The 12281-nt window shown below is 36.0% G+C and overlaps 1 long non-coding RNA gene across 1 annotated transcript; it reads right to left on the minus strand.

Moving 5' to 3' along the window:
• Positions 1–10427: 10427 nt before the first annotated feature.
• On the minus strand, positions 10428–11906 carry LOC141553755 (uncharacterized). The gene is made up of 2 exons (XR_012485627.1): positions 11834–11906; positions 10428–11352 (listed from the first exon to the last, which is right to left on the minus strand). It is a non-coding gene; the product is annotated as an uncharacterized LOC141553755 (long non-coding RNA).
• Between the last annotated feature and the right edge of the window lie 375 nt (positions 11907–12281).

Below are 12281 nucleotides of genomic sequence, written 5' to 3' on the forward strand. Positions count from 1 at the left end.
TGCCATATGGGATGCTGGTTATAACCCCACACACACACCACTGCTGCATCCAAAAACACTAACTGCCTGTAACATGACCTCGAAGAGCCAGTAGTTGTAGAGGTTCTGTGTCACTAAAACTTTTTCTGAGATCCTGCATTCAATCTTGGAATGGTCTCAATTTCTTCGACCATATAGTTGATAATTGCCTTTCCTTTCTCATTCTAAACATTTGAAATTGTCAATTATTAATGAAATGACATCAGTCAACAGTGGGGGTCATAGTATTCTGAAACAATGATTAAAATGAATAGATGCTGTATGTTCATATTCTCTTGAATCCCCCATATAATGTGTATTTCATAGTCCAAATATAAAGAAACCTGAAATGGGACACTGCTATGATGTGAAGAATTCTGTTCCTTTATCTAGTTACTGATTGGAACCAGACCAATAGCCATTGTGGTGGGGGCAAGGAGCAGTGCCATTGGGTGTGGATGGGAAATGCCCAGTCTGTGGGAGACTACCCAGGAACTCCTGACATACTGTTCTGTCTCCTTAGTGCAGCAATTGTGAGGCTAGGTGTTTATTTTTGTCATTGCTGCCTTGGGCTGCCATCAGACTTAAGGACAGCAACTCAGGAAACTTGAATCTGTATGTTCTGAGAGGTAATCCAGGGGGGTGGGGGATTACAGAGAGTGCATGAGAACCATTTGGTTAACCAACAAGCATTTATTAAATGCTTAATATGTGTCTGATATTCAAAATATTCACCGATTAGATATAGGAAAAATAAATACAAAATGACTGAGTGGACATCAGGAAAATCCTTTTCAAAGATGGGAGTTTGAAGGAAGTTAGGGGTTCTATGAGATAGAAGTAAGGAAGTAGAGCATTCCAGGCATGGGGAAACAGCCGGCAGAAAGACGCAAAGATGGGGCATGGAATGCTGAGGATAGTAACAGCAAACAGATCAGAGTATAGAAGCTAAAGTGTCGGGTGATTGGGGGAATAACATGCTATCAGCATGTAAAGGCTGGAGCCAGATTGTGAAGAGCTTTCAGTTACAGAGAAGTCTATATTTTATCCTAGGGGCAATTGGGAGCCATTGAATGCTTTTAGGCAGGTGACTGACATGACCAGAGATTGCTTTAGGAACTTTGGTTTGACAGCTATGCAGAAGAAGCTTTAAAAAGGAGAGAATGGAGGCAAACTAGGAACAAAAACAGTCCAGGAATGAGTTTGATTTTTGGACATGTGGAAGGTGAGATGCCCACAGGGAGAGTGAGAAAGGAGGCTGGTGCAAGATTGTAGGCATCTAATATGGAAATATCTTGGCACAACATTGTAAGTACAATCAAAATCAAAGTGATTGCCTCCTTAAGGAGGGAGATGTATAAGAGAGAGGGAGAAAATCTGGAACTCAAAATTTTTTCAAGTGATTGTTACTTTTTTTACATGTAATTGGTAAAAAAATTAAATAAATTTTTTTAAGTTATAGGCATCCCTGAGCAATATGGACCTTTGAGCATGTCCTTCACATATGGTATTTAGGGAATGTCATTGCAGAATTCATTTTGTCTTTGTTGTACATGTGCCAAGTGATCTTTCTGGACTTCCTGCTGGCTGCCTAATTGAGAGCCAGTACAAGAGCATAGGATTTAGATCTCAATTAGGTACCATCTGCTCGAACCCTGACATTTTCTAGATGAGTGAAGACAAAGGATTGAGGGATATTGCCAGGGTTTTACTCCAAAAGGCAGTATGAAGAAGCACTAGTGAAATCTGTACCAAGACTTGAGAGGGAGGGATTGTGATTGGTTAGTCCACAAGCATTTATTATGAGCCTATTAGGTGACAGTAAGAAGATGATCTACTTTGAGCCATCTCGCTCTCCTAAAAGCATATCAATGTCAGTGATCACAAAACCCTGGCAACCAGATGATGGGCTGATGATAGCATAAGGGGTAAGAATATAGGGAAGTCCCTGAAAGTGTTGGGGGAAAAAGAGCAGTGAGATTATCCCCCACAAATATTATCCTTCTGTGATCCAGAAAATCCTCTGGAAGTTTGCTATGTAGCTAAAGACTTCTATTCTTCCATCTTTCTTTATATCTTTCCCCTCTTAAACCTGTTCTCCATCTTTGCCCCAACTATAGTCATGCCATCTCACTCTTCTTGCCCAGGCCATCACCAGACCTTTTGAAAATTTGATGCTGATTTGGGATTATAACCAAAAGGCTGTAGAACTGTGCATATCCTTAGATCCAGCAGTATCTCTACTGGGCCTGTATCCCAAAGAATTCATAAAAAAGGACAAAGGACCCACATGTGCAAAAATGTTTGTAGCAGCCCTTTTTGTAGTGGCAAGGAACTAGAAACTGAATGGACCTCCTTCAATTGGGAAATGGCTTAATAAATTATAGTATATGAATATAATGAAATACTATTGTTCTATAAGAAATAATGAGCAGGCTGAAAAAAGCAAAAAAGCCTGATAAGACTTACAAGAACTGATGCTGAGTAAATTCAGATTTTCACCTTTGTTTTGTGTTTGCTTTTTTCTTTCTCATGGTTTTTCCTTTTTGTTCTGATTTTTCTTGCACAAATATGACATATATGGAAATATGTTTAAAATAATTGTATCTATATTAGATTGCTTGCTGTCTTGGGAAGGAAGGAGGTAAGACAGGGAGGGAGAAAATTTTGGAAAATAAGGTCTTACAAAAATGAATATTGAAAACTATCTCTTCATGTAATTGGAAAAATATAAAACTTTTGAGGTTTATGGGGGGGAAGAGAGAAAGAAAATTTGATATTCTAGTTAACCAGGTCAACTTTATGCTACATAGTGCTGTCCTTAAATCCCTCAACCCTTGTCCTTTGTGGTGTTTAGTTTGGAGAAGAGTAGTTTTTAGGGGGACCTGAGAGCTGATTTCAAATTTTTGAAGAGCTGCTTGTAAAAGAGGAATTAGACTTGTCCCACAGATCCCATACGGAACAACTAGGAATGATGAGTGAACAGAGATTATAATTCGAATTTATATAATATATATATATATAATTCCAATGCATATGAAATAATTTTTACACTTAAAAAATTATTTCCAAGTTCTTTCTCTTTCTCCTTTCCCTCTTCTCCCACTGAGAAGACAAGCAATTTGATATAGTTATACATGCATAATCATGCAAAACAGATTTCTGTTAGTCACATTGTAAAAGAAAACAGACCCCCCCCAGAAAAAAAAATATTTAAGAAGTATGTTTTGATCTGCATTCAGATTCTATCAGTTCTCTCTCTGGAGATGAATAGCATTTTTCATCAAAAATCCTTTGGAATTGTCTCAGATCTTCACATTGCTGAGAATAGCTAAGTCAGTCACATTTGTTCCTTGCACAATATTGTTACTGTGTACAATGTTCTCATGATTCTGCTCACTTCACTCAGTATTAGTTCATTTTCATCAGTTCTTTTCAGGTTTTTTCTGAAGTCATCCTACTTGCAACTTCTTGTGTTATATAGCATAACAATATTGCATCACAATCATATACCACATCTTGTTTATCCATTTCTCAATTGATGGGCATCTCTTCAATTTCTAATTTTTTGCCACTGCAAAAAAAAAAAGCAGCTATAAATATTTCTGTACATATTGTTCCTTTTTCTTTTTTTTAATCTCTTGGGATGCAGGTCCAATAGTGATATTGCTAGATAAAGAGTATGTACAGTTTGATTGCTCTTTAGTCAAAATTCCAAATTGCTCTCCATAATAATAGGATTACTTCACAATTCTACTAACAGTGCATCAGTGTCTCAATTTTCCCACATCTCCTCCAACTTTTGCCATTTCCTTTTTCTGTCATTTTAGCCAATCTGATAGGTATGAGGTAGAGTTGTTTTAATTTGCATTTCTCTAATCAACAGTGATTTAGAGCATTTTAAAACATGTTTATAGATAGCTTGATTCCTCCATCTGAAAACTACCTGTTCCATATAATTTCACCATTTATTTATTGGGGAATGACTTGTATTCATATACATTTGATTCAGGTCTCTATATACTTTTAAAATGAGGTCTTTTCTCTGATAAAGAAAAACTCTTTATCAGAGAAACTTTCTGTAAATTTTTTCCTGAGTTTTTTGCCATCCAATCTTGGTTGCCTTGGTTTTGTTTGTTCAAAATCTTTTTAATTTAATGTAACAAAATATTCATTTTATATTCCTTACTGCTCCCTTGGAGTTGCATGTTTTAGTTACTCATCTCTTTGAAAAAGGATGCGTTTTCTTAAGGGGGCACTTTGGTGCCCCCAAGAGCCATAATGGAAGAATTAAATTGAACATTTTTAATGCAGAAGGAGTACTCTACTAGATAGGGAAGAAAACTTTCAGTTTCATACACTTCCTAGATGTGTGACTCTGGGGTAAGTGTTTCATTCTCTGCCTGCCTTATTTTATCTCTAAAATAAGGAAAATAAAACACCTACCTCCCAAAGCTGTTACTAAAATAAAATGAGATAATATTTGTAAAATGCTTGGCAAGCCTTAAAGTGCTATATTAATATTAGTTAATATTATTATTAATGATTTTATTAATGTTATTCTTATTTTTCTTTGATTAAGTATATTTATTCACTTAAAACAAATGCAAAATAAAAAAATGGAAAAATAAATATAGAAAAAGAAAAAACAAAACAAGCATTGTCATATGCCCAGTAGAACACTAGGGAGGATTCAAAATATATGTAACAATGTATATCCATTTCAAGAATGTGTATATAATAATATTCATAACCATCTTTTCTTTGTTCCTTTTTTTTTTTTTTTTGCTCTCTGCTATCTACTTTTTGCCTTCTTCTTTTTTTTCCTTAATAATTTCATGGCTCAGGGATGAAGTAGCATGGTATAGTGGGTACAGTTCTGTTCTTGAAGTCAAAAGAGCTGGATTCACATTTCACCCATGATATTTCATCACAATGTGAGCCGGGAAAGCAATGCCCTGAAAATTATCTACTAATACACACACACACACACACACACACACACACACACACACACACATATATATGTATATATATCCTATAAACTTATATATAATATATATACTAACATATATAATATATAATAAATATAATATACTAATATACTTAAATACTAAGTTATAGATATGTTTGAGTAAGGCTCAATGAAACCATGGAATCCTATGTAAAACCCTAAAAGCATTTGGTACCAGCTATCATTATTAAAATTATTGTGAAGGCATTTTATAAACAGCAAAGTATTGTGAAAAAGCGAGGGACTGTAAAGAGTCATTATTTCATTTGCTTTATTCTCCCTGGCTTTCCAAGTCCAATGGGGTAGGAGAGAGAGAAGGGATAAAGGGAGGGTGCTGTTATGGAGAGAACAGGTACCTCAAGACTGGGGGAGGGAAAGATTCATTATACTTTTCTCTCAGTTCCTCTTTCCTAGATAACTCTGTTCTTTCCCAGTGAAACAAAATGGAGGGCTTATAGAAATGCTTTTAGCAACCAGATGGTTTCTTAGACTTTCAGTCCATCAGCCAGTCCCACATCTGACCCAGGCTCAGTCTTCTGACACAGCTCTTTGAGAATCCAAGAAGAATCCCCAAGATGAGACATCAGAATAGTAGTCTCAATAGAGGCACATAAGAAATCTTTATTAAATTGAATTGTTTTGTTCATAGATGAGGAAATCATGTTGGAAGGAAAACCAAAAAATTTCTAAACTGCAAGCTTTTCCAGTTGCTGAGAAGGGACTCAAGAAAGACTATGGGGAGTTGGGGGGGGAGGAGAAGAGTCCTAACAGAAACCTGTGGAAAGCGACCGAAGCAAGGGGGAAAAGGGGGTCCAGTTAGTATCTGGATATTATGCAATATGCAAATAGACTCCTCCAGGGCAAAAAGCAGTAATTTACTTTCTCAGAGCTCAAGAAAGAGCTTAAAGAGAGATAGTCAAAGGGAATTCATGCATTAGGGCCCTGTCAAGTTATTTCCACCTCTGAGACTGTAGGATTCTGTGCCTCTCTGTTGTTCAGTTGTGTCTAATTCTTTATGACTCTAGAGATAATGCTTTACATGGGATTTCTTGGTAAAGATGCCGGAGCAGTTTGCCATTTCCTTCTCCAGTGAATTAAGGTCCTAGTACAGTCTGAGACCAGATTTTACCTCAGGTCTTCTTCACTCCACCTGAGACCTCTCTCCACTGAGCCGCCTAGCTGCCCCCATGCCTCCAGATCTTATCAACATTATCAAAGGCTCATTACCCAAAGGGCTTCTTTTCCTCATTTGTTGCTCTACACTTTCACACCCAACAATTCCCCGCCAAAGGCTCCTTGCCAAAGGTAACACCCACATCAGAACCTTTGTCCTTTTTCCTGTGGAGTTTCAAAACATACATTGCCTTTTTATCCTGGAATTATTTGTCACATTTTTTTTGCCTTTTAATTTTTTTATTTGAAAAAACAAAAAAAAAAGGAAAACAGAAAAGAAATACAAAACAAAATAAAGCAAAATAAAAGAGAACATTGTCATGTGCCCAGCAGAACATCATGGAGCTTTTGAAATATATAACATCGAATTACCAGATCAAGAAAGTATACATATTAGTATAAGAAATTATATTCATTAATGACCATTTTTTCTTTACTTCCTTGTAAATTATTTGGTTCTCGCTGCACTCTTTATTTACTTTATTCTTTTTTCCCCTTTCATTCCCCCACTACTCCCAAGTAAGCTACATTTAAGAAAAGATATATTTATGTATATACATGTGAATGTATAGATACATACATACACTCCCCCCACATATGCACATGTCTTTCCTATCCCTGCTGCCTCTTTAATGAAATTCTGCTCCATAACTTGCCCTGCTATTATTTAAACTCTCCCCACCTAAGGATCCCTTCCTTGTCTTCTTCCTTCACTCTTTGCTTCCCTATGTGCCCAATCCTCCTCCCTTATTTCTTTATAGATTTTGGAGGGTGTTGTACCCTGCATGGTATATATGTAGTGTTGCCTATTGAATCCATTCCTAATGTGAGTAGGTTTTCAGAATTATGAACCCTCCTTTTCCCTCTAATGCCTCTGTGTCTATTCTTCCTCTGCACCTCATTTCTATGACAGGATTGCTATTTTTACCTTAACTCTGCCAGTTTTTCTTTTGAGCTACCCTATTTTTGATATAAATCATATATATATATATATATATATATGTATATATATATACCTATATAAAAAACCAAATAATTTGTCCATGTTTAAACAGATTATACATGTTAAGTTTCTTAAAATTGATCTTTCATATAGGTTCTTATATGTTAAATTTTCTGTTACAAAGTCCTGAAAATCTGCAAGTTCATTGAATGCCATTTTTTGTCATTCAGGATTATAGATAATTTTTTCTGGATATGATATTTTTGGCTGCAAGCCTATCATTTTTTTATCCTGGTTTTATTCCGTTGCAGGTGAGGTAAATTGGGAAAAAAATAAAACCAATCATATTAACCTTGCCAGATAGTCTAACAATACTCAGAGTAACCTCTTACTACATTTGTTGAATTTGGGATCAACAAATTTGATTTTTTTCACTGACAGTCAAGGACTGGAAAAGAAATAACAAAAAATCTTCTTCCCATTTACTTAGAGCCTTAGTCTATATCTCATATATATTTTGAAAGACTTAAGACCATCCTTATCAGAGTCAGTGTTGGGAGGAGCTTCAGAGGTCATTTTAGTATAGGACACTGAGTCTCATGAAGCGCTTTGGCAATGCAAAGATCCCTTTCACAGGGATATGTGATCCCTTTCACAGAATAATGTTTGTTGCTTATATTCTTAATTGAAGGAAATACTAAATTTAAGTCAGAGGCTAATGAAAAAAAAGACATAATTTTTCTCCATATAAGTTTATGGGAAATCTATCCATTAGTCCAAAATAAATAGTAACAAAAATCTCTTCTACCACAAAACTGAAATGTAATCATGTAACCTGTGAAGATCTCCAAAGAGGGAGAATTCACTCCTCTGCATTCTACTTTTGAATAGTTCTATTAGAAATAACAACAGCAGCAGCCTTAATATAGTGCTTTAAGGATTACAGTTCAAACACTTGAACTTAGTTTTATGAATATCCCACTCTCTTCTGTTCTCCAGGTTAAACACTTTCAGTTCCTTTAAGTAGTGTTCCTATATTATATTCTCAAGATTTTTCTATCCTGGTGTCTCTCTTCCCACTTCTGAATACATTCTACCTCATCAGTATCTTTCTTAAAAAGGGTACCCAGAATGGAACAGATGAAGTCTGACAAGAACAGAGTACAAGGAGCCTCTCTTCTCTGGCCCTGGACACCCCCTTTTAATACAACTCAGGACTGCATTTGTTTTTTTGTCTGTGTCTCAGTCCACTGCAACAGCTTTGGGATTTAGAGACTTTCATAAAGGAGGTAGAACAGTCAGTGATGTTCATAGCAATGGACCTTTATTATATGCATGCTTTTACTCTCACAAGGGGAAGCCATAAGTTTAACCTGAGATACCCAAATGCTGGAGGAGGGCAAGATTCAGGGCATCGACACAGTAGGGTTTCAAGACTGATAAGAATACAATAAAATCCAGACACTGGAAGGAAGTTGCTAGGCTTTACAGGGAATGATTTTTTAAATCAGCAAGAAAAATGTTCCATATTCCAACCAAACTAAGCTACTCTATTTCCCAAACTCAGCTTTCCCTCTCCCAATTCCATCCTTTCTTATCACCTTTCCAATATATAATGAATGGTGGTAGTGAGGACTCCATCCTTACTGCCACCTCTTAAAAACTCCACATTCCTTCAGAGCTTAGCCCCTGTGACACTTCTGATAGAATTCTTTCCTAATCTTTCATTCATTACTTTCTTCTTCCTTTATCTTGTATTTATTCATCTGTATTCATATATCTCCCAGTAGAATGTAACTGTTGACTCATTTTTGTCTCTGCATTTTCATCATCAAACAATGTTTTTCACACTTGTGTTTAATTAATTCATGTTAAATTGAATATAAGGCAGTGTTTTTAATATGCATCAAGCATTCTCTGGGCTTAGCTTTATTGTCAGGTTGCCTATATCTCCCCCTCAGAGTTCCAGAGGAAAACCTAAGGGGATGGGACAACTCTAATTATCAGCTTGAGCCCCTATTCTATGAATTAACCACCAGTGACTAGCACCCCAGTTCCATTTAACCAATTAATATCAATTAGCTTTTACAAAGATATTTACTTCAAAGACATAGCAAGAAGAGAAGTATAAGTATCTTCCCATCAAAAAACGAACAAACTGAGGGGAGCACTTTTTTGGAGGGGAGTATATTCTTTGGGGAGAGTGGACGGAGTTCTAATATAGTTTTTACATGACATTGATCTCCCCAGGTTCAATTCAAATGCAGCACTAATACTGTTGAGGGTTGAGTCCTTTTCTCAAGGATCCCTAGCCTGGTTCCCAAACACTGGCCTTTAGGGCATTGATGGGCTGGCTACAAAACCCAGGATGGACTTCCAGATTCCCAGCCCTTGGATGGTGTGCTCCTCTGATCTTTCCACATGAATTGTCTCCCTAGGAAGATTTGAGTTCCTTAAGAGTAGGGGGTGGTCTTATTTTTCTCTGTATCCCCAGCACTTAGTGTAGTGCTTTGCACATAATTTCTTAATAAATGCTTTATTCACTCATTCATTTCAACACTCCATTACACATAGCACTACTCTTCTAAAAGCAGGCTCTCTAGCCTCTTCCTTGTAAAGAATTGCATGAATGGTGTTTTATTCATGCTCTTAGGAATTAGGATCATTTGTCAGTCTCCTGATATGTATTTCAAATATTTTATGATTTTATATATTTAAATGTGACCTCTATTTTTTGGTCTATCATATGCAACTTTGCTGCAACACCATGTACCATGGATGTACATGTAAACTCAGTCTTGATTTACTGTTATGTAATTCTAACATGCAATGCTATATGCTATGACTTTGTATGTGACCTTAGTATTTGTTCTTTACTGAGCCTTGTAAACACATGGCTAATATAATTTACAGATATTGCAACATTTTTCATGGGAAAAGGAGGTAACAATTTGGACTAGGGCAAACTGAGCCAGGTAATGGGCACAAGCTTGTGCATTTAGGAATTACCATGAAATAGGTTTGATTGTTGATATAATAAAATTTCATTTCCCGTGAGATACTGTTCCTATACACAGGGGACTTTTCTTGTAATGAGGACATAGATGAGGGGAAAGCAAAGAATTGAATTATAAATGAAACTAGGAGCTGGTTGGATAGTTGTTGTTGTTTTCCACACCAATAAAATAGACAAACCATTAGCTAATTTGATTAAAATAAGAAAAGAGGAAAACCAAATTATCAGGAACAAAAATGAGAAAGAATTCACAACAAATAAAGAAGATTTAAAAGATATTATTTTGCCTAACAATGCAGTAACTGAAATGAAATAAATGAATGAAAGAAAAATATGAAATATCCAAATTAACAACAAAAACAGAGAATTTAGACAACTCTATTCCAGAGAAAGAAATTGCTCTAAATTGGATTTATACAAGGAATGCAGAGGTAATATAATACTAGAAAAACTCTCAACTAAATTAGCCATGTTAGTAACAAAACAAAAATCATATTGAATATATAGCAGTGATCCTGAAGGCCTCTGACCTTAGAGTGCTATTGTTCTAACAATCTGTCTGCCAATGATTCTGAAGTCATTACTATCAGATGGATCATCTTTTGGTCAATAATAACCAAGTTCCTGAGACAATAGTGAAGAGATTATCCCTCAAATCTACCTGTAAGCCATAAAATTAGTAAATTAGTAACATGAAGCTCTGGTCTAACTTTGTCTTATAAATTTATCCTCTTTCTCCAGGTTCTTTGCTAAATCCCTTTGGAATTTAGCCTGTTTTACTTGTTGTTATAATTACAATGAACTTTGCCCATTGACTTGGAGATAGGTCCAAGTCTGTAAATTCTTTTGAGATACTTCGAGACACCCGTCTATGACCCCAACCTTATGGGGTCTTCTTTTGAACCTTAAAAGCATGATTATGTCAGTTGAAGGAGAAAAAGCTTTGGACAAAATGCAACAGCCAGTCCTGGTTTTTGTTTTTTTAAGTGACAACAACAACAGAGGAGACCAAACTTGTAAGCCCGGACATCTGCAGCAATTGTGGCAACCGAGGAGGAGGCGGTAGGCAGGCAGGTTAGACGAGGTTATCCCCATGGGCAGGTACATGGGCATCCAGTGTCTCTTTTTAGGCAGCCTGAACAGGAGGCTCCAGGAAGTACCAGTGTCACTTTAGCTTATAATCAGCCTCTGAAAAAAAAGAGAAACCTAAATGAAAAAGCAATTATCTCTGTAACAGATGGACAACTGAACAGAGAGATGAATTTTGGGGTACCAAATTTGGGATGCTCCGAAGGCTACAGCATAATGCATTTGAGAACATCTATAATGAACTGGCACAAGCAATCATTAATGGTATAAATATAACATTACCGCAGGGTGATCTTACAGAATATTATGATGAATTGGAAAACAGAAATCTATTTCCAATCTATTGCATAGTCCCAACAAACAATATAGTAGAAGCAAAGGATGAAATAGAGACTGGATATTCCTGATCTACCACCAAATTCTGGCAATGAGTGTCAATTCTGTTAATACCTTTCACCAGGCAAAGATTTCAGACTTTTGGCTTGTAGTAGACACTGTATACCACATGAAGAAGAAGTTGAATGCAGTAGAAAGGGTAAGAGCCAAGTAATCTGTAATGGTTTTCAGGCAGGCTACTCACTGACAAAATGAAATTAGAAGGATTGCAGATCCAAAGACTACATAGTACAGGAGCCAGTCCTTGCAAAATCCAATACCAGGTAAGAGCTAAACTAGTCTTATTGACTGGTTTTCTATTTTTTAAAGGCACAACATTTCTTTTCACTGCCATTGTTTACCCATAAATAGATTTAGTTCTAAGGAAAGACCAGTGGAAAATTCCATCTGTGTTGGAGATCTACACAAAAAATAAAACACAAAGAGTCAGACTTTGAGACTCATGGGATTGCCATTGATTATGCAAAAATCAACTAATGAAATAGATAACCATTTGTTAAAACAAAACAAAACAGAAACCTAACATAAATGACATGTTTAAATAAATGATTTGAACAATGAATAAAGCAGTCATCCATAAAGAACAGCACCTTTTGAATTCAAGTTTTTTTTTTTTTTTAAAGCAATCTAAA

The sequence above is a fragment of the Sminthopsis crassicaudata genome, chromosome 2 (assembly GCF_048593235.1).
Source record: "Sminthopsis crassicaudata isolate SCR6 chromosome 2, ASM4859323v1, whole genome shotgun sequence".
Lineage (NCBI taxonomy): Eukaryota > Metazoa > Chordata > Mammalia > Dasyuromorphia > Dasyuridae > Sminthopsis > Sminthopsis crassicaudata.